At 46.3% G+C, this 23,599-nt stretch overlaps 1 protein-coding gene across 2 annotated transcripts in view; it reads right to left on the reverse strand.

Annotated features, from left to right (window-relative positions):
- TLN2 (talin 2) overlaps positions 1–23,290 on the reverse strand; it is a 406,458-nt gene extending 383,168 nt beyond the window's left edge. For both annotated transcript variants that reach the window (XM_075345523.1, XM_075345524.1), the window contains exon 1: positions 23,197–23,290. The gene's annotated coding sequence lies outside the window, so the exon portion shown is untranslated. The remainder of the gene's footprint in view (positions 1–23,196) is intronic.
- Positions 23,291–23,599: the final 309 nt, after the last annotated feature.

Genomic DNA, 23,599 nt, shown 5'->3' on the forward strand with positions numbered 1-23,599 from the left:
CAGTCTGTGAAGGAAAAGCGCATATCTGAACAGACTGGTACGGCTTTGACTTTTGGCGGTGCTGTATACCAAGCTGGACTTTTCCCTTTGTTTTCTCTACACTGAAGTAAGACTGTACATTTACGTTTTTGTCAAGTGTGAAAAAAAACCCACACTTTTTGGAACGTAAACCCGTGTATGCCTCTTAACTGCGTCCCTGCCAACGCGTACCAGAGGAGAGTCCCTTCACTACATATGGAAAACTGGACTTGTCTTTTAAAGAGCTACATGCACATTTACGTAGTTGGAGGGTCCAACATTGCTGACAAGTTTCAGAAACCCAGATTTAGAAAATGTGTAGTTTTTATAAAATCACTATTTTATTAGCAGATCACTAGTGGACGACTTGGCCTGCTGCCAGGTAATCCAGCCCCACCCCCACCAAAGATTGGCAGCTTTTCTATCTATGCAGTTTACACAGAAAGATGCCAGCCAATGGTGTGGGCGGGGTTATACAGAGCTCAGCATTCAGAGGACTGCCAGATCTGCAGCAGATACAGCCTACTTCAGCAGTTATTTTCACATATAGGTGATCAGAGTTTCATGAGTTTTTCATCAGAGTTTAAATCAGATTGTCATCAGTGTGGTTAGTTTTTTTTTTTTCTCTGATGGGCGGGGGGGGGGGGAAATAAAAAAAAAAATATATAAGTTTCTCCACCTTCTCCTATTAGGCTACTTTAACACATCAGTTTTTTGGCATCAGCCACAATCCGGCGTGTGCCTGATGCAACGAATCCTGCGCAGAATATGCAAAAACAGATGTGCCGGATCCCTTTTTTTTTTTTTTACGGATCCGGTATACCAGATCAGTCAAAAAACAGATCCGGCGCATCCGTTTTGTCTATTTTTTTTGCCGGATCAGTTTTTTTTTTAAACACAAAAACTGAGCATGCTCTAATTTAAAATAAAACTGATCCGGCGGCCGCATCCAATGCCGTCCATACATAGGCTTCTACTGTAAATCACGCCGTATTGCGCCGTATCCAGTGCAATGCATATTTTTGTCAGAGACAATAAAAGTTACAAGAGACCTTCCATCCGGCCGCCGCATTAACCAATTACGATGGATCCAGCAAAAGCCAGATGCAACGCAAGGCCATCCAGCACAATCCGGCGCTAATACAAATCAATGGGGATAAAATGGATCCGGCGCCGGATCAGTTTTCAGGGTTTTTTTTGTATTGTGCCTGATGGAAAAAAACAGATGTGTGAAACAGACCGCACACTGCATCAGAGTAAGACCCAATTTTTCATAGACTTGCCTTGCGGTTCTGTACAGAATGCTCAGTCACCTGGAACACGCGTGTGAACATACCAAGATATGAAGCCACATACAAAGGATTCTACTGGTTTTTGGACTACGTTTTGTGAATTTCCAAGCTCCTGAAATACTTTTGACATTTCTTTCATTTCACCAGCTATATACTTATTAAACGTGGTTATAGGCTATGCTAATTACAACATGTGCAGAGAAAATTAGGAGGGGCGCGGGTTCACACTGAAGCAATCAGAATAAAAACCATAAGGCCTCGCTCACACTTTTTTTTTCTTTTTATATCAACTCAAACTTAGCATTTTTATATTTGAGGTTTTATTTTTATCATTGAACATCAATGGAAACACAATGCCTGCAACTCCTTACAATGTAAAAAAAGGTAGTACACAAAACAGAAACACAGATTTAGCCTTTAGGACTATGTACTTTCACTAGACAACAAACAGTATACGGCTCAGACATAACTTCCATTTTCAGAGTTCTTCTTAAAGGGAACCATAAGGATCTACACCATGTTCCAAATTATTATGCAAATTATATTTTTCTCTGATTTTCCTAAATGGTTGGTGCAAATGACAGTCAGTCTAATAAAAGTCATCAAATGTTAGAGTATACATCAAATTTTATTGAAGAAACCTCCCAATGATAACAGTATAATCTTGAAAATTAAAAAAAACTCAATGCACTGTTCCAAATTATTAGGCACAGTAAAGCTTCTAAACATTTTATGTTTTAAAGAACTGAAAATGCTCATTTGTGGAATTTTAAGCATTAGGAGGTCACATCCACTGAAATAAAAAGCTATTTAAATCCAAAACATCCTAACAGGCCAAGTTACATGTTCGCATAGGAACCCTTCTTTGATATCACCTTCACAATTCTTGCATCCATTGTACTTGTGAGTTTTTGGAGAGTTTCTGCTTCAATTTCTTTGCACGATGTTAGAATGGCCTCCCAGAGCTGCTGTTTTGTTGTGAACCGCCTCCCACTCTCATAGATCTTTTGCTTGTTGATACTCCAAAGGTTCTCCATAGGGTTGAGGTCAGGGGAACATGGTGGCCACACCATGAGTTTATTTCCTTTTATGCCCATAGCAGCCAATGACAGAGGTATTCTTTGCAGTATGAGCTGGTGCATTGTCATGCATGAAGATGATTTTGCTCCTGAAGTCACGTTTCTGCTTTTTGTACCATGGAAGAAAGTTGTCAGTCAGCAACTCAATATACTTTGCAGAGGTAATTTTCACACCTTCAGGAACCCTAAAAGGGGCCTACCAGATGTCTCCCGATGATTCCAGCCCAAAACATGACTCCTCCACCTCCTTGCGGACGTCGCAGGCTTGTTGGGACATGGTGGCCATGCACTACTCCACCCTTCTGGACCATCCAGGGTTACTTGACACTCATCAGTAAACAAGACTGACGCCGACGCCATGTAACTGAAGATTAGAAGTTTACATACGGCCAGTGAGAGGGAGGAACAGGCGGCGGAGGGGTGGGAATACATGTGCATAACCCACCCGAACATTAGCAGCGAGGTGCACACGTCAATCAAAAAGTGCATGAATTTTCAAACTTTATAAAGTTGAATTTCACAGCTTAAACACCCGAGCTGCACCCTGATGGTATGTACAGCCTGTGCCCGATAGTGCCAGTACTGCACTGGCTGCACCTTACATAGGAAAATCCTGATGTTTGGTTCGGTTCCCTTTAATATTGTGGAACATCCAGTTTTCCTTTTATTGGGCTCACCTGGCAAACTAATTATCACAGGTATCTGAGATTGATTTCAGTGATCCAAAGAACCCTGAGACACAATACCATCAATGAGTTTCATTGAAAAACAAAAAAAATAACCACTATGACACAAATCTAATTTGCATAATAATTTGGAACATGGTGTATTCACACGTCTGTGAAAATCACAGATCCGCATACGAGATCCATAAGACTAACAGCAGGTCCTATTCTGACCGGTGTTTGTGTAACAGTCTTGGCCATGCAAGTCACTGGGGATCTGTGAAACACGGATGCAAATCGGAAGGTTTCTGCTTTGGTGGAAACATTCATTCAGATGGATGTGTGACTGCGGCCTAGGGATATGTCTCTGCACAGAACACGCCATAAAAAGTGCAGCCAAAACGCTCATTTCTATGTAACAACGACTGGCTGCTCATATGTTCAAGCATTTCATGCTCCAGGAAGGTGCCAAGTGTTCAAAGAAATATTGTACCTTCTGTCATTTTCTGTTTGGTAGAAGCTCAATACATTACAATAGAAGTGAATGGGAAGGCTTAAGAAACATGCAAAACATGTATTTGTTCAATGGATGTTATAAAAAAAAAAAAAAAAAAAAAGCATAGGGAAGAATAAAGTACATGCAGAAGACGGCACTCTCACCCATATACATTGTTTAGCCAATCAATCTGGCCAATTTTTATATGGTTGTCTGAACTAGGCCTAAAGGCCCTGTCACACACAGAGATAAATCTGCGGCAGATCTGTGGTTGCAGTGAAATTGTGGACAATCAGTGCCAGGTTTGTGGCTGTGTACAAATAGACCAATATGTCCATGATTTCACTGCAACCACAGATCTGCCAAAGATTTATCTCTGTGTGTGACGGGGCCTTTAGAATTAGCAGCAAGAAGGGGACTAAACAAATCTCTACAATGAGGTAAGAGACCAAGTATCTCAGAGGGCAGAGGAAACAGGCTATCAAAAAAAGGAATAATGTGAATGGAGGAGAAATACAGTGCCTTGCAGTGTATTCGGCCCCCTTGAATTTTTCAACCTTTTCCCACATTTCAGGCTTCAAACATAAAAGATAAAAATGTTAATGTTATGGTGAAGAATCAACAACAAGTGGGGCACAATTGTGAAGTTGAACAAATTTATTGTTTAAAATTAGCAATAAATTAACTGAAAATTCGGCCCCTTTACTTTCAGTGCAGCAAACTCACTCCAGAAGTTCATTGCGGATCTCTGTTGTCCTAAATGACTGACGATGATAAATATAAGCCCCCTGTGTGTAATCTAGTCTCTGTATACATGCACCTGCTCTGTGATAGTCTCAGTGTTCTGTTTATAGCGCAGAGAGCATCATGAAGACCAAGGAACACAACAGGCAGGTCAGTGATACGGTTGTGGAGACGTTTAAAGCTGGATTTGGTTACAAAAAGATTTTCAAAACTTTCAACATCCGAAGGAGCACTGCGCAAGCTATCATATTGAAATGGAAGGAGTATCATACCCCTGCAAATCCCCCGGCCGACCATCCAAACTTTCATCTCAAACAAGGAGAAGACTAATCAGAGATGCAGCCAAGAGGGCCATGATCACTCTGGATGAACTGCAGAGATCTACAGCTGAGGTGGGAGAGTCTGTCCATAGGACAACAATCAGTCGTACACTGCACAAATCTGGCCTTTATGGAAGAGTGGTAAGGAGAAAGACATTTCTCAAATCCATAAAAAGTGTCATGTAAAAGTTTACCACAAGCCAACTGGGAGACACACCAAACATGTGGAAGAAGGTGCTCTGGTCAGATGAAACCAAAATCAAACTTTTTGGGCACAATGTCAAACAATATGTTTAGCGTAAAAGCAACACAGCTCATCACCCTGAACACACCGTCCCCACTGTCAAACATGGTGGTGGCAGCATCATGGTTTGGGCCTGCTTTTGTTAAGCAGGGACAGGGAAGATGGTGAAAATAGATGGAAAGATGGATGGAGCCAAATACAGGACCATTCTTGAAGAAAACCTATTGGAGTCTGCAAAAGACCTGAGACTGGGACGGAGATTTGTCTTTCAACAAGACTATGATCCCAAACAAAGCAAAATCTACAATGGAATGGTTCACAAATAAATGTATCCAGGTGTTAGAATGGCCAAGTCAAAGTCCAGACCTGAATCCAATCGAGAATCTGTGGAAAGAGCTGAAAACTGCTGTTCACAAACGCTCTCCATCCAACCTCACTCAGCTCCAGCTGTTTGCAAAGGAAGAATGGGCAAGAATTTCAGTCTCTCGATGTGCAAAATTGATACAGACATGCCCCAAGCGACTTGCAGCTGTAATCGCAGCAAAAGGTGGCGCTACAAAGTATTAACTTAAGGGAACAAATAATATTGCACACCTCACTTTTCAGTTATTTTTTCTTTTTAAAGTTTAAAATAAGCAATAAATTTCGTTCAACTTCACAATTGTGTTCCGCTTGTTGTAGATTCTTCACCATAACATTAACATTTTTATCTTTATGTTTGAAGCCTGAAATGTGGGAAAGGGTTAAAAAATTCAAGGGGGCCAAATACTTTCGCAAGGCACTGTGAGTTAAGATAGGAGCTACACTGATATGAGTATACAAGTAATTAAAATCGCAGCATCTCACACACACACACACACACACACACACCTCTTATCCAGCCTAAGGGTATTTTCACACTTGCGTTGGGTTGAATCCGCTGGGTCTGTTGCTGCGTCGTTTTGACGCATCCGTTATTTTTGTGGTGTCAACGGATGCAACGGGTCCGTTATTTCACAGGAATCCTTAGCTGATTCCTGTGAAATAGCGGACCGTTGCATCCGTTTGGTGTCCGTTAGGCGTCCGTCTAACGGAATCCGTCGGCTCTGTTTTATTTATTTTTTTTCATTCTGGGCATGCTCAGAATAAATTAGCGGAATCCAGCAGCGGATTCCGTTAAGCACTTCGCAACAGAATCCGCTACCATAGGGAACCATTATAAATTTTAACGGAACCAATGGAATCCGTTGGTGGGCGTCATTTTGACACAAGCATTTAACGTTACATTCTGCGTTGCTTCCGCTTGGCGGAAGCAACGGAGCATCGGCCAACGGAAGCAACGCAGGTACTTTTGGCACAATCCGTCAGCAATGCAAGTCTATGGGAAACAACGGAATCCGTTAACGGATTCCGCTGTTTCCCTAGACAGCGGATTGCGCCAAAAAAAAAAAAAAACAACGCAAGTGTTAAAGTACCCTAAGATACTGGGAGACCCAATCCCACAAGAGAAAAAGTTGAAACCTGGAAAGAATGCTGCTTTAGGGTAAGTTCACACTTCCATTCTTTTGCTTCCGTCAGGTCAGTCATTGCGACGCAACAACGGATCCGTCATTTTTTAGATGACAACCGACGCAACGGATGGTTTATTTCACAGGATTCCGTTCACAGGAATCCTGTGGGGGGGGGGGATTGATCCGTCGCATCCGTTACATCCGTTGTACATCCGTTTTTGACGGATCCGTCGTGATCAGTTTGTGTTTGGGACAGCTCAATGGGTGTGCCAGACATGCTGGGCATGCTCAATAGAGGAGTCCAGCACCATAGACATACATTATAGCTTGTGATGGATGGTGACGGACACCTGCGGAGTCCGTTTTTTTTGCCGCTCCAAAACACGTGAAATGCAGCGTTGCTCCCGCCTGACGGTCAGTCAGTAAATGATTGATCCGTCACATGGTGGATGCAACGCAGGGTTATCAGTCACAATCCGTCGCTTATAGAAGTCTATGGGGAAAAAAATGATTCCTGCAAAATATTTAGCAGGATACTGTAATTCCTCAAGGCGACGGATTGCGACAGAAGCAAAACAACGGAAGTGTGAACTTACCCTTAGGACAAGCGAAAATAAACAAATGAATATTGAAGATAAAAACTTATAGTAGTGGTTACCTTGTGTTAATAAAATTGCACTAACATGCAGAACCGGCCAATAGTGGAGACCCCTGTACATGCAATGGTTTGCTCTATTCTAATTTGGAATGTGCACATTGCAGATTCAGACTGAAGGAAGGAGAAACAAAAAAAAAAAAAAACCACAGCAGGAACACATAGAAGCAAGGAGTAAAGAAACATGAGTGAAGCAAAGCAAAATACGTGTTAAATCTTAGATTTATCAGAGTACCCCCTTGTACTCTGAGAGAAAGCCATGGATGTGTACAGCTTTCATCAGACAGCTTCATCAGGTGGTCACCTGGAATGGATTTCCATCATTCTTGGAAGAGCTCCCCGAGGTGCTGAGTACTTGTTGGCTGCTTTGCCTTCACTCTGTGGTCTAACTTATCTCCAACCACCCCGATTAGGATGAGGGTGGGCGATTTTGAAGGCCACGTCATTGATGCAGAACTCAATCCCTCTTGGTCATTAGCCTGGAGGTGTATGTTGGGTCATTGTTTTTTGCAAATGATGGTCTCACTAAGTGCAAACCCGATGTTCTTGGATGTCGTTGCAGAATGCTTTGGTAGCCATGCTGGGTAAGTGTGCCTTGAATTTGGAATAAATTACCAACAGTGTCACCAGCAAAGCACCTTCACACCACCAGCAAACCTCCTCCTCCATGCTTCATGGTGGGCTCTACACATGTAGAAGTCAGCCGCTCACCTATTCTGGGTCTCCTAAATGCATGTGGGTTGCTACTAAAGATCTCAAATTTTCACTCCTCAAAGCACAGTACATATTTCCACTTATCTAATGTCCAGCCTTTGTGTTTCTTCACCCAAACAAGTCTCCTCTCTTTTTGCGGTTCTCAGTAGTGGCTTCTTTGCGGCAATTTGACCCTTTAGGCCTGCTGGTAAATTTGATGTAGTTATGACTGTGTTACTTGGGCCAATTTCACTTGCTTTTTCCCCTTCTTCTGCACAGTATATTATCAGTTTTTATCAGTGTGGCAGATCAGACTTCCATCTGCTTCATTTTTACCATCCTCATATCGTATGTTTTTAGAAACCTGCCAGGAGGATCAGCAGGTATAGTGCACTATTCGGATGAATTGGGAAGTCACATGCTATCAGTAGTGTCCACATAAGTGCCAGCGGGTATCTGTAACATCACCGGTGCTCACTTCCCAATGCAGAAGTGAGCAGAACAGATAACATGTAATGATGCCCATTCACCGGAAGGCTATGTGCCCACGGGCGCTCGTACCTGCGGATGTATCTGCAGGTACGAGCGCATGTTTCCCGCAGTTGCCCGCCGGCGTCAGCAGCTATTTTTAGCTGCTAGATTACAGCGGAATAGCTGCGGGAAACATGCGGACATTCATGCGGCTTACCTGCGGACATCCCGGCCTCTTATCTCCATAGCGGAGGGCTGGGACATCCGCAGGCAATTCCGCAGGAATAGTTGACATGCAATTATACATGCGGATGCCTACATCCGCAGCATGTTCGGCAGCCGCACTTTCCGCAGCGTGGACACAGCACTCCCCATGTCCCATAGGATAACATGGGGAGTGTCTGCACATGCTAAAACCTGCGGATTTATCTGGAAAATCCAGATAAATCCGCAGGTTTTCCGCGGCAAAATCCGCAGATGCAAGCTCCCGTGGGCACATAGCCTAAGGGCGGCTTTGCACGTTGCGACATTGCAGGTGCGATGTCGATGGGGTCAAATCGAAAGTGACGCACATCCGGCGTCGCAGTCGATATCGCAACGTGTAAAACCTTTTTGATACGATGAACGAGCGCAAAAGCGTCGTTATCGTATCATCGCTGCAGCCTCCGACATTTCCATAATGCCGGTGCAGCGACAGGTGCGATGTTGTTCCTCGCTCCTGCGGCAGCGCATATCGCTGTGTATGAAGCTGCAGGAGCGAGGAACATCTCCTTACCTGCCGTCGGCTGCAATGAGAAGGACGGAGGTGGGCGGGATGTTTACATCCTGCTCATCTCCGCCCCTCCACTTCAATTGGCCGCCTGCCGTGTGACGTCGCTGTGACGCCGCACGATCCGCCCCCTTAGGAAGGAGGATGGTCGCCGGCCAGTGCGACGTCGCACGGCAGGTATGTGCGTGTGAAACTGCCGTAGCGATAATAATCGCTACGGCAGCTTTCACTAGATATTGCACGTGCGACGGGGGCGGGACTATTGCTGCAGCATCGGTAACACATTGTTACTGATGTCGCAGCGTGCAAAGCCCACCTAAGGCTAATTTCACCATCAGTGATTATTGTAGTACTGAAAACACGGTTTTTGTTTTGTCAGTATTTTGGATCAAATTTTCATCAGCGTTTCCGTTTTTATCATCGGAATTTCTTATATTCAAAGAAAAAAAAAATTGAGGTGATCAAGTTTCTATCAAGCAGTCAAGAGAAAAACTGACGTCATACAGATGGTATCCCAATGCCGTCTGATATTTCACAAACCCATAGACTTCCATTGGTGAGTTTGTACAATGACTTAGGCTGGGTTCACACATAGCGACAGCGATAACGACGTCGCTGTTACGACACCCTTTTCTGTGACGTAACAGCGACCTAGTAAGTCGCTGTTATGATAGCTGCTTAGCTGTCAAACACAGCGACGCAGCAGCGATCATAATGTCGCTACATGTGCAGGGAGCCGCGCACACTGCTTAGCGCTGGCTCCTTGCTCTCCTAGCTACAGTACACATCGGGTTAATTAACCCGATGTGTACTGCAGCTACATGTGCAGAGAGCAGGAGCCGGCAGCACAGGCAACGTGAGAGCGGCGGAGGCTGGTAACGAAGGTAAATATCGGGTAACCACCTTGGTTACCCGATGTTTACCCTGGTTACAGCTTACCGCAGCTGCCAGACGCCGGCTCCTGCTCCCTGCTCGCTTCATTTCGTCGCTCTCTCGCTGTCACACACACAGCGATCTGTGCGTCACAGCGGGAGAGCAACAATAAAAAAAACGAACCAGGGCTGTGTGTAACGAGCAGCGATCTCACAACAGGGGCCAGATCGCTGCTCAGTGTCACATACAGCGAGATCGCTAATGAGGTCACTGCTGCGTCACAAAAAACGTGACATAGCAGCAATTTCGGTAGCGATCTCGCTATGTGTGAAGCACCCCTTAGATCAAAATCAGACAGGGGATAACAATGGGCAGATAAGACCAGGCTCTGCAGTGGAGAAAGACAGTCAGTTGCAATATAGTTAGAAACTTTAATGGCACTAAGCGTTTCACGGATGGTCTGATTACTTCCTCAGCTGCAGGGGACGGACTGCCCCTGAAACGCTTAGTCTTCCCCAGGTGCATGCACCTGAGGAAGAGAACGGACCGTCCCTGAAACTCTTAGTGCCATTAAAGTTTCTAATTATATAGATATTAAGGAATAACGTTTGGAACTCCATTCTATGTCTGAACTGGGTGCAAAAAACCTAAAAAACATCACTATGGGGAGATAAGGTATGCACACCAGTGACTATGGAAGGGGAATACATGGAATAGCAGAAACTGCTGTGTGAATACTGACATGAAAAATTCAATAGCTATGTGTAAGAATGAAATGTGAAAAATGGAACCTGCATTACGGCCATGAATATATGAATAAAGAGAAATTTAGCTACTGAATTGATCAATGCAGAAGAGCCCCAACACTACGCCAAAGTATTTCTCTACGTTGGGGTCCCTAGCTTGTGTGTGTCCTCTCATGCAGTTAAAAAACTTACCGTGTATGGGAAGCTGAGACCCAGGCTATATATGCGTATAATGTGGATTGGCAATAGGTGTGTATGGGGAGGGTTCACAAACGAAAAACTACAGTTTTTCGTTTGTGAACCCTCCCCATACACACCTATTGCCAATCCACATTATACGCATATATAGCCTGGGTCTCAGCTTCCCATACACGGTAAGTTTTTTAACTGCATGAGAGGACACACACAAGCTAGGGACCCCAACGTAGAGAAATACTTTGGCGTAGTGTTGGGGCTCTTCTGCATTGATCAATTCAGTAGCTAAATTTCTCTTTATTCATATATTCATGGCAGTAATGCAGGTTCCATTTTTCACATTTCATTCTTACACATAGCTATTGAATTTTTCATGTCAGTATTCATACAGCAGTTTCTGCTATTCCATGTATTCCCCTTCCATAGTCACTGGTGTGCATACCTTATCTCCCCATTCTAATTATATAGAATCTGACTGGCTGTCTCCACGCAGCACTATCGCTAGCGTGCGTACCCACCCCCATCGGTTGTGCGTCATGGGCAAATCGCTGCCCTTGGCGCACAACATCGCTAACACCCATCACACTACTTACCTCCCTTGCGACGTCGCTGTGACCAGCGAACCGCCTCCTTTCTAAGGGGGCGATACGTGCGGCGTCACAGCGACGTCACTAAGCGGTCGCCCAATAGAAGCGGAGGGGCGAAGATGAGCGGGACTGTTATGATCCGGGACCATGGAAGATCACAATAGATCATTGGCAACCAATCTGGCCGCGATCCCCTTACTAACCATCAACACTAGAAGTAGCTGGGGGGGTTAACTAACATCCTATGCACCGCGAATCCAGGCAGAGAACTAGCTATCCCAAAGGAAGGAAGGATGAACAACTCTCTGCCTCAAAAATAGACCGCAAAGGTATAGCAAGCCCCCCACATTCAAAGACTGCAGTGATATAGGAAAACACAATACACAGATGGATGATAGGATTAGCAAAGGTGAGGCCCCATTGACTAAATAGGAAAGGATAGGAAAGGGGCTGATGGTGGCCAGAGAAAAACGCTACAAAAATCCAAATACCTGATAGTACAAAGTCCTTAGATTGCACGATCTGCACTCCATCCTATACCAGGCGCTCTTGTCAAACCAATGAACAGAAAGCAGGGCAGATCAAAGTGCGCGTGCGCAGGTGCTCAATGCCGGCATGACATAGTTTTTTATGTTCTTCACAGAGGCCTGGGCTCTTATATACAGCATGTTAGAATACTGTATATAAGAGCCTGGTGGTGGCTGCAGCTTATAGGCCCCTAATCTGGTGACAGGTTCCCTTTTTTGAGGATTGTTTGAATTCACAACGTCGATCCCTCTCCTCAGATCTATCAGTGAAGCATCAGGGGTCCCCATACATAGCAGACGATGGGTGCAGCTTACCTCAACCGAATGGGTATGGGGAACTTTACCTGTATGGGTGCAACTCTGATATCATCATACTGTATAAGTGCTACTACCGTGTTTCCCCGAAAGTAAGGCCCTGTCTTACATTAATTTTACCCCCAAAAGTCCCACCCTGCCTTACTTTCGGGGGAGGCCTTACATTGGAAAAAAAATGACAATCCTCCCCCCTGCAGCCTCCCCATTGTTTGAGATCCGGCATCCACCCCTTCCTCCCCCCTGCAGCCTCCCCATTGTTTGAGATCCGGCATCCACCCCATCCTCCCCCCTGCAGCCTCCCCATACAGTGGTTCTGCCCCCCACTCTGCCACCACACACACTGACACATACGGTACCGGTACAGCCCCACACGGCACCCACACACATATCGTACCGGTACCGTACACACACACACACACACACACACACACACACACACACACACACACACACACACACACTGACACATACAGAGCCCCATACGGCACCCATACACATACCTTACACACACACACACACACACACACACACACAGAGTTTCGGAACTTACCGTAATCGGAGCGAGCCTGCAGGCGGTGACGTCGCGGCTGATTTCGGCCAATCAGCTGCAGGCGGTGACGTCGCGGCTGATTTCGGCCAATCAGCTGCGAGCCGGCTGACTGGCCAATCGCAGCTCGAGCTGAGGGCCAATCAGCTGCGAGCCGGCTGACTGGCCAATCGCAGCTCGAGCTGAGGGCCAATCAGCTGCGAGCCGGCTGACTGGCCAATCGCAGCTCGAGCTGAGGGCCAATCAGCTGCGAGCCGGCTGACTGGCCAATCGCAGCTCGAGCTGAGGGCCAATCAGCTGCGAGCCAGCTGACTGGCCAATCGCAGCTCGAGCTGATGGCCAGCAGGGAGCCTTGCAGGGGCCATTCACCGGAGGCGGACCACGGGTGGCACGAGACTGGAGAAGGCCTGGATGGAGCGAGGGAACAGCGGCAGCGGTAAGTTCCTGTACTTTCCCCAGGGACCCCCACCCATAGGCGGCCTTACATTCCCCGGCCCCCCCGCTACCCTGCCTTACAATCGGGGGGTGCCCTACATTGGCGGACCCCCCCGAAACCCCCACCCTGCCTTACTTTCGGGGGGGTCCTACTTTCGGGGAAACACGGTATGTAGGTCAGTAAAAATAAAATGAGAAGCAGAACAAGCAAAGTCAAGTGATACCGGTAGGTTTACATTACATAACCGTCTGCAGGTTCATTATGTAAACACATTAAAAAAATAAAATATCCTATACAAATTTGTCAAAGATAAAAACAAAAAATTGCAGGGGAGAATGGAAACAAAAATGATCAATATCTGTTGAAACCTCTCAAACCAACGAGGAGGCCGATTTTTATCCCAGACACATTAGATAGAAGTATGCCAAACCAGCCGATTTCTGCTAACCACTGAGTCTACTGACGAGAAAAGGAGCACGCTTGGTCAATTTCAATGGCTGGTCCTCTTTGCTCTGTGCGGGAAAAATCCATTGCAAAAGAGCAAAGTCAAGAAAGACTCATGCAGAGCCGATCGTTCCTATAGGACGAACAGCCAGCTTTAGGGTCTATGATGGTCCTACAGTGATGATCTACCATATATGTATCTGACCACTGCAGGCAATCACTAGCCTTAAGGTTATATGCACGGACCGCACATCATCACTTGAGGGAAGTAAACCAACACTGGCACTGAAAACCAAAACAAATTCACTGGAAAAAAGTTTATATTCCTTTTTTTTTCCCCTTCACTGAATTTTCCTGCACTAAGTCAGTTTTTTAAAAGGGACTGAGGTAGAGACAGAGACCCTGATTCCAGTGATGTATCACTTACTTTACTGGGTGCAGAAGTTATGACACAATCAGTTTTCTCTGCTGCAGAGCTCAGAAAGCGGAGTCCGGTATAACCCCTCCCACATCACTGATTGGCAGCGTGCTTATTAGTGGTGAGGACATGGTTGGACCAGGAGGCACAAGCAGCTTGTCCTTGAGGCTACTTTCACATGTCCAGTTTTTGCCGTCAGGCACAATCCGGTGTAAAAACTGATGCAACGAGTCAGGCGAAAAAAAACAGATCAGTTGCATCAGTTTTTTCCATCAGTTCCTTCAGTTTTTTTGATGACTCTGTTGTGCTACTGAGCATGCTCAGTAGCAAAAACGGAATATGTCGCTGTAATGCATTGTATGCTGCATTAAGACAAATCTGGCGTCCGTAGGCTTTCATTGTAAAACATGCCGGATCCGGCGCGATGTGGTTTGTTGCCAGGGACAAAAACGTTTTTCTGCGTTCTTTCCGGCCGCCAAACAAGCAAATTTTGCCGGATCTGGCGAAAACCGGATAGAACGCAGAGCCATGCTGCACAATCTGGCGCTATTGCAAGTCTTTGGGAAAAAATGGATACGGCTGCAGGAGACGCCGGATTCATTTTTTCTGCAAAGCGCCAGATTGTGCCTGATGGCAAAAACCGGATGTGTGAAGCAGCCTGAGTGATAATTTCCTGATGATAAAACACTGATTGCACTGAAACAGTTAGCACCAAAATTGTGTCGCACAGGGAGGTGTAAAACAAAACTGTCTAATGGTGACAGTGCACCACTATAATTCCTATGTAATTATATGAAAAAAGGCTATAAAAAACAAACATGCATAACCCATAGAAAAAAATATAGCCAATATAAAATGTATAAAATTTGGTCACAGCTCCCTGATGAAGGATATACACCAAAACACATGTAGGGTCAACACGGCCATAGTGGGATAAGCCCTTAGACACTTGCTATTTTAGGTACTTCCCACTGTCACACATTATTGCGTTCTGCTAGCATTTTTCTCCTGATTAGTACACACCATATTACACCAGACATTGTTAGTTGATCTAATAAATGGATACAGCTATCTTGAATACTATTGTGCACTTTGTTGATACTCTTTATACTATATATTCGCATATCATTCTGCACTTTATTCAGTTCATGAATACCCAATTTTGGGAACTTTTTGTTATATTATATATTTACTGTACCTGTGGCCAATATTCCCGATTTAGGATATGTGCCATCCAATGCTTGGTTTGTTTCGTGGTTAGCATATACTTCACTAGACAGCATATTGCGATATACAGATATATTGGCCATTTTGGTGTGCTGTAATAATTTGATTTATATCTCATTTATTCCACATTGTATTGGTATAGTATATATTGGCTATATTTGCCATCTTGTATTTTTTGAGGATAATAATAATAATTTTATTCATTTATATAGCGCTATTAATTCCACAGTTCTTTACATACATTGGCAACACTGTCCCCATTGGGGCTCACAATCTAGAGTCCCTATCTGTAGGTCTTTGGAGTGTGGGAGGAAACCGGAGTACCCGGAGGAAACCCACGCAAACACGGGGAGAACATACAAACTCCTTGCAGATGTTGTCCTTGGTGGGATTTGAACCCAGGACCCCAGCGCTGCAAGACTGCAGTGCTAACCACTGAGCCACCGCAAGACTGCAGTGCTAACCACTGAGCAACCGCAAGACTGCAGTGCTAACCACTGAGGTTATTGTACTCCCCTCCTCTTTGGGCTATATTTTTGTATAGCTATATACATACTATATACAAATCTATGCTTTTTGTGGTGCACTGCTTTTGAGATATTTTCATTCTGTTCTTCCTTTTGTCCCTCGCTGTGCCGTATGCGGTGCTTTTTCGCACTACTTTCATTACTTTTTACCTTGTCTTTATTCTATGTATTAATAAATGTTATACATTTTATATTTTGTACTGGCTATATTTTTCTATGGGTTGCACTTAAACAGCAAAACAGTCCAGTAAGTGACACATTGCTGTAATCAGGGTCTCTTCTGCTATATAATGGTGCTCTCAGGTTATATATCAAAGACCTGATGACACATTCATTTTAAATACCAGAAAACCCCTTTGTGTACAATTACACAGACCAATTGTGAACATCAAATGACCGGCAACATAAAAGTCGATTGGCAATAGTTTAAGAGTGTGCTTAAACAGGCCAACCCCATTTCACTTGTGAACAGAATGATCATCATTGTTCTCAGCAGCACATGTCCTGTTTACACAGGATGATGTGCTGCCGAGAATGACCATTTGTAAGCAACCCGGGTTATCCGCCTGCAGACTTGTGAATCCTCGCAGCACACACACTGTCAGTGTCTGTGGCCACAAGTATATGATAGAGATATGTGCGGTCATGTGCAGACGTGACTAAATACAAGAGAATGTAGGGAGGCCAGTTAGGTCTAGTCAAAATGCTGCCAGAAATATGCAAATCACATACTTGCAGTCACATGACTTCCCACGCCTGACACTGGAAAATCTTGACAGTGTGTGCACTGCGCGCTGTGACGACTCACATGTCAATCACTCGTCAGGTGACGAGTTTGGCCAGGCTGATTATTCCCAGGAACGCTCGTTTCCAGATTCTCGGCCAATGTAAACGCATCCAAGACTACACAAGAATTACTTCCAGAGCACGTGGTGTTTTTCTTTAGATCTTATTTATTTTAGGATCTTATTGCTAGGACCACAGTCTCTAGACGTTTATATACAGCCTGTACAGATCGCAGACTTGACTAGTGTCCGTAATAAAAACTTTACACTACGTGGGGATGCTTAGGCGTACTATGCAGAATGCTTATTTTAACCAAACTATGTCTGCCATGCATCGCCTAATCAGCCTGCTGCTCCTCAGGACAAGGTCTTCAGAGGGGAACAATACAGCGGCCGTGCGCACGGACCCTGGAGGTGGATTCAGAGGGGAACAATACAGCGGCCGTGCGCACGGACCCTGGAGGCGGATTCAGAGGGGAACAATACAGCGGCCGTGCGCACGGACCCTGGAGGCGGATTTAGAGGGGAACAATACAGCGGCCGTGCGCACGGACCCTGGAGGTGGATTCAGAGGGGAACAATACAGCGGCCGTGCGCACGGACCCTGGAGGCGGATTTAGAGGGGAACAATACAGCGGCCGTGCGCACGGACCCTGGAGGCGGATTCAGAGGGGAACAATACAGCGGCCGTGCGCACGGACCCTGGAGGCGGATTCAGAGGGGAACAATACAGCGGCCGTGCGCACGGACCCTGGAGGCGGATTTAGAGGGGAACAATACAGCGGCCGTGCGCACGGACCCTGGAGGCGGATTCAGAGGGGAACAATACAGCGGCCGTGCGCACGGACCCTGTAGGTGGATTCAGAGGGGAACAATACAGCGGCTGTGTGCACGGACCCTGTAGGTGGATTCAGAGGGGAACAATACAGCGGCTGTGTGCACGGACCCTGGTGGTGGATCCACATTTCTGCGTTTATCTGAAGAACTTTTACAACTTCCCCTATACATCTGAATAAAACACGTGCGCAACATCAAAATATCCCATTCAGATAAATGACACGGATTTAGGCTATGTGCGCACGTTGCGTATTTACATGCAGTTACGCTGCGATCTGCACTGCAGCGTAACTGCATGCGTCCTGCCTCCCCTGTCTATGGGGATGCAGCAGAGCCGAGAGGGACCGCACTGTCAAAAATGTGCGCTCTGGATGCTTTTCCCATGGCAGAGCAAGCATCCGGAACGCATGAATTCTGCAGGAATGTGCTCACGTTGCGTTCTGCCAAATGCGTCTCAGAACGCAGCTTTTCGGCTGGGTTCTGAGACGCACATGCAGTGACTATTTTACGCTGCGTAATAGAACGCAACGTGCGCACATAGCCTTACAGTCAAAGCAAATCTGCAACAAAATCTACAGAGAAAGGATCATTTACAGGTAATAAGCGCCACATCTATAGCACATTGAGCGCCGCGGTATAGGTGTGTGTACCATATAACTGCCGGGGTCAGGTTCACTTTGCTTGTTAGGACTCATTCACACAGCCAAGCAAAATACTAATGTTATAACAACAACATCTGAACAGGAAAAAGGGGCCGTAGTGATGACCCACAATGTGGATCCAAGCACCCAATTAATTACAGAAGGACTATAAAGAAAGTAGTAGGTAGTGACTCAAAACACAATCCAAACCTATAACTAGAATGAGCCATAACTCCAAAGTAAATAATCAATTAAATTCTTAAACATACAGCATAATACGGGGAGAGCAAGGTGCTCAGTGAGATTAGATCACCAAGGAAAGTAGAGAATCAACGGCACATGCCATCCGATTTCCAGAGAAGACCGTTTCTTTTATTGATTCCAGAGGTGCATATAAAAGGCAAATGGAGAGCTGGGTGCGGGTCATCCTAGGACGACGGCCGTTTCGTGCTATACAGCACTTCTACGGGTCCACCAAGTAAGGAGAGCACCACATTGCAGATCATATAAATCACAGGGTGGCTGTAAAGTGCACATGCATAGTAGCAGCAAGAGTACCCGGCTCCACAACAGGAATCATCCGCTAGGACATAAAGTACAAGTGCAAAATTAGAGCAAACGTACTCAACTCTCAAGTGAGTGACACTCACCCATAAGGCTATGTGCCCACGGGACAACGCACCCACGGATTTTGCCGTGGAATAACTGCGGATTTATCTGGATTTTCTAGATAAATCCGCAGGTTCTCGCAAGTATAGACACTCACCATGTTATCCTATGGGATTTGGTGAGTGCTGCATCATTGCTGCGGTATGTGCGGCTGCGGAATATGCTGTGGATGTCCCGCAGCCGCACGTAACTGCATGTCAATTATTCATGCAGAAATATCTGTGGAATTCCAGCTCCTCCACAATGGAAATACAGGGCAGGAATTCCACAGGTATTTACCCACTTGTCCCGCAGGTTTACCGCAACAACTCTGCAGCAATGGATAGCTGCGGATTCCGGGTAAACCTGCGGAAAAATCTGTGAAAAAGTCCCGTGGGTACATTGTCCCGTGGGCACACAGCCTAAGGCCTAAGCCACAAGGCGAGAACATCGGTGCGAGTGGAGTGCGATAAAACATCGCATTCCACTTGGACCAATATTAGCCTGTGTGTCAGCGCACATGAGCGATTATTTTCTCAGCCCTAACCGGACCGAGAAAACAATCGCAGCATGCTGCCACTGTAATGCGAGACTCTTTTCTCTCGCACCCATTCAAGTCTATGGGGTGAGAGAAAAATGGCACTGCACTCGTGGTACACCGGGGTACCACGAGTGCAGGGCGAGAATGGCAATAGACAGCTACGGAGGAGAGAGGGAGATAAATCCCTCTCTCCCCTCCTCCGTGCCGGCCCGCCCCTCCGCAGCTGAGGTCCGCTCGTCTCCTTTTTGTACTATGCTGTATTATTATGACGTATGTTTAATAAATTAATTTGATTATTTACCTTGGCGGAGTTATGACTCATTCTAGCTATAGGTTTGAAAATAGTAATGTTTTAGACAGTCCGTGGTGAAAGAGGGAGGTGTGGGTGTGTGTACGTGTGTGTGTGTGTGTACGTGTGTGTGTGTGTACGTGTGTGTGTGTGATCCAGATAGCACACAGACAGCATGAGCTGGTATACTTACCCGTCTTCGGCACTGCTGTTACTTTCTGGTCAGTGGCGAGTGCAGTGAATATGCAATGAGCATAATGAGCGGGCCCAGAAACAACAGCAGAAGCATAGACAGCAGCGCCGGAGACAGGCAAGTATAATAATTCTTTATTTTTCTGTGTTTTCGCCGGTACTACGGAGAAAGTGTGCAGGTTATGCATTTGCAGCATCAAAAACCAGAGACTGTTTGCAGTTGCAAGGCTGCATAAAATATACCGTTTTCCCCCTTCAATGGGTGAAAAATGCAGCAAAAATGCTAAGAGACTTAAAAACAAAACATTTTGATGTTTCTAATTTGCAAGGAAAAAATAAGCTGTATGTGCATGAGATTTCAGAGATCTCATTCCCATTGCTGGTACTCCTTTGTGCAGTGCTTATAAGCCAATAATAAGGTGCGACAAAAACGCAGTGTGTGAACAAGTGTCAAATAACTTCCTGGATTGTACAGACTTCTGTGAGCAACATTGCCTATAATGTAATACACTGTAGAAAAATATAAAGACAGCTAAACGCTGCTGTGTTTGATTCATAGAGAATTCCTTTAAGGCCTAAGACACACGGCATGAAAATCGGAGCAAGTGGAGTGCGATAAAACATGGCATTCCACTCGGCCCAATATTAGCCTATGTCCCAGCACCCATGAGCGATTATTTCCTCAGCCCCAATCAGACCGAGAAAACAATCGCAGCATACTGCGGGTGGAATGCGATCTTTGTTTTATAGAAATCTCATGGCCACTCTGCTTTTCTCCGCAGCGAAAACTGACCTGCGGTGTGGCTTTCCGAGCAGCAGCATGTCAATTTATGCTTGCAGAGACGCGAGTGTTCTCAGCGAAAGTCTGCAGCGCCCAATACCTGGATCGTGGGCACAGACCGCTGTTCTCCTGCGGACAACACTTGCGTCTGCACTAGATGAATGACACTGTCTAGGACGCAGTGTCACCGTATCGTTGGAAGGTGCCATAAGGATCTGGCCTCCTGATTCAGCCTCTGATACTATAAACCAGTTGCCATATTGTGCAAATGTACAAATAAATGAACTGTCATATTGGCCAATGAACTATAATTAGCACTGAGGGTCAATTCAGAAGTATATGGCCAATACTGACCAAATTCTACAGCAAACCTACCCATCAGCAATAACCCCTGGTGCGGTAGAGAAGAATTAAAGAGGTTGTCCCCTACTTGGAAACCCCTTCGCAATCTGAGTGTTTGCCCCCATTAAAATAACAAAGCTTACATTCACCTCTGGTGCTGTTCCAGTAATGCCGACACTCCGTCTCCCCAGGCTCACATGACATTGCTACATCACTCAAGCCCTATGATCAATCAGCGCCGGCTTCATTCTCCCCCTTCAGACGAATTGAATATTAAGAGGACGTCAGAGCCCAGGCTGCCCGCTCAGTTCCCATTGATGTTTGATACATATGAAGGTGGGCCGAGTAAAGCCGGCAGTGACTGGGCACAGAGCTTGAGTGACGTAGCAATGTCATGTGAGCCTTTGGAGGAGTGTCGGCACCGCCAGAACAGCACATAGGAATTGTCAATTCAATGGTGTCAAAAATGGTGATTGAGAAGGCGCTGTCAGAATAGTGGACAATTCATTTAAGAGCGATTTCATGGCTTTTAGGGGAAAAAGAAAAAAATTGCATTGAGATTTCTAATTAAATAGTAAACTTTCTCCTCCAGTAGTGTGCCAAGTTGGTATAAGGAGCCTTATAAGCCAGGAAGCTATTTGCATGTTTAGATTTCTGTTAATAGACATGACCCATAATCTCATATCCATGAATGACCACCAGACCGCTCCTGACATCGTCAATGGGAACAGACTTGAAACATTTGTTCACCCACGTCTGCTAGCCATTCATCCCCCTACAGAGCCAGATGTACATATTGATTGAGAAATTGGGGGCGAACAGCCACGCTACCCACCTTTGTATGATCTACCACCAAATGTCTACAGATTTCATTACAAGACTGATTGGATCTTCTATGGAGCACAATGATGATTTCTACTATAATGTCGGGAATGTGACATTGTGTGACATGTATAGAAAGAAAACCTCTAATCCACGAAATACACAAGGTAATGAGACTCGTAGGGACCATCCACTAAAGGAAATGAAGCCCAGCACCATTCCTACATATAATGGACAGCACATCCTCAACCGGCCGGGAGGTCTTACTGTATGGCACAGGGTATATGTGATGGAAGGGCAGAAGAGCTGCAATACTCCTCTATAGTGACACCACAAGGCCTGCCCAGATGAAGGGACAATCCAGCAATGTCCCCCGCGGGCGGTGCCACCAACGGCTAGGCAGCAACACAAACTATCTAGCTGCCACTCCGACAAAGCAGGGAGGCAAGAATTATTCATGGCGGGCTGGGAAACATTACCAAGTGGATCATTACAAAGGGGAAACTACTGGATTTACTGGGTTTCCCTTTTGGAGATGAAAGATCACTCTGCTTGAGTAACGGATTCCTAAAAAGTGACTGGGCTCATGAATGGTGTCTCACATGGGACATGCTGGGAATCACAAGAAAGTCTGGGCAGACGGTTGTAGTAGATGGTGTAAGATTCTGTCCACTGCCAGCAGTGATCAATGCCACCCGGTACAGGGACTGGCACAGGATCCCGCTGTCAGGTATAACATGCAGCATATACCCAAGGGTGAGGAAAGATACTCCCCCTATAGGGAGCACGGGTGCAAGGCCAGTGTGGAGCCCCCCGGGGATTCACAGATTGCAGGCAGCACCGCCATACACTATACATGTCAGCAGCACATGGGCCAGGTCTGCAGGATGAAAGCCAGCCGCCCATGCAAGTCAAGGGCTGTCAGTGGCTGGCTCCAGGCAGCCCCAAAACTAGCCAGTCAGTGGCGGCAACCCCCCCAAAACTAGCCAGTCAGTGGCGGCAACCCCCCCAAAACTAGCCAGTCAGTGGCGGCAACCCCCCCAAAACTAGCCAGTCAGTGGCGGCAACCCCCCCAAAACTAGCCAGTCAGTGGCGGCAACCCCCCCAAAACTAGCCAGTCAGTGGCAGCAACCCCCCCAAAACTAGCCAGTCAGTGGCAGCAACCCCCCACACTAGCCAGTCAGTGGCTGCAGCCCCCCACACTAGCCAGTCAGTGGCTGCAGCCCCCCACACTAGCCAGTCAGTGGCTGCAGCCCCCCACACTAGCCAGTCAGTGGCTGCAGCCCCCCATACTACCCAGTGAGTGGCTGCAGCCCCCATGCCGGTCACCATGGTCAGTGTTTTCATGCAGCACTGTGTGAGCCGGTCCCTCCACACCCCCAGACATTCCGATACACCCAGCACATGTGCCGCTCTGCACTGATGGCTCCACAGCCTCTGCTGCTCGCCCGGGCTCCACACCGACAGATCACCCTGCACAGTGCTCGGGTCCTGCCCCGCAGACTGCGCTGCACCATCGCCGCACACAGCACCCACTTACCCGGCCGTGATCCCTGCCGGACCCCGGGTCACTCCCTCTCCATCCCCTGCTGTCTCTCCGCCCGATGCGCTGCCCGACCCCCTGACCATATCATGCGCATGCGCTCAAAATCTGGAGGTGGGGGAGAGAGAGCAAGGTGGTCATATCACGCTGCAGCATGATTGGCGGGCACTGAGGGGTCTTGTTGGTATAGCAACGGGCGCCATCTTGTGGCTGGCATGGCTTCTGTCTAGCAGCTGGATCATGTCATGTATTCCGCCTGTTTTAGAACATTCCTCTCTGTTATCTGTGATCAGGAGATCATTATTGATCTTAGAAAAACCTACAGGTGGGATTATTCTCACTGGGAAAATGATCAATTAAAGTTTTCACTTTATGATGCAAAGTACCTTAGAAGAATTCT

This window comes from Anomaloglossus baeobatrachus, chromosome 4, assembly GCF_048569485.1.
Source record: "Anomaloglossus baeobatrachus isolate aAnoBae1 chromosome 4, aAnoBae1.hap1, whole genome shotgun sequence".
Taxonomy (NCBI): Eukaryota; Metazoa; Chordata; class Amphibia; order Anura; family Aromobatidae; genus Anomaloglossus; species Anomaloglossus baeobatrachus.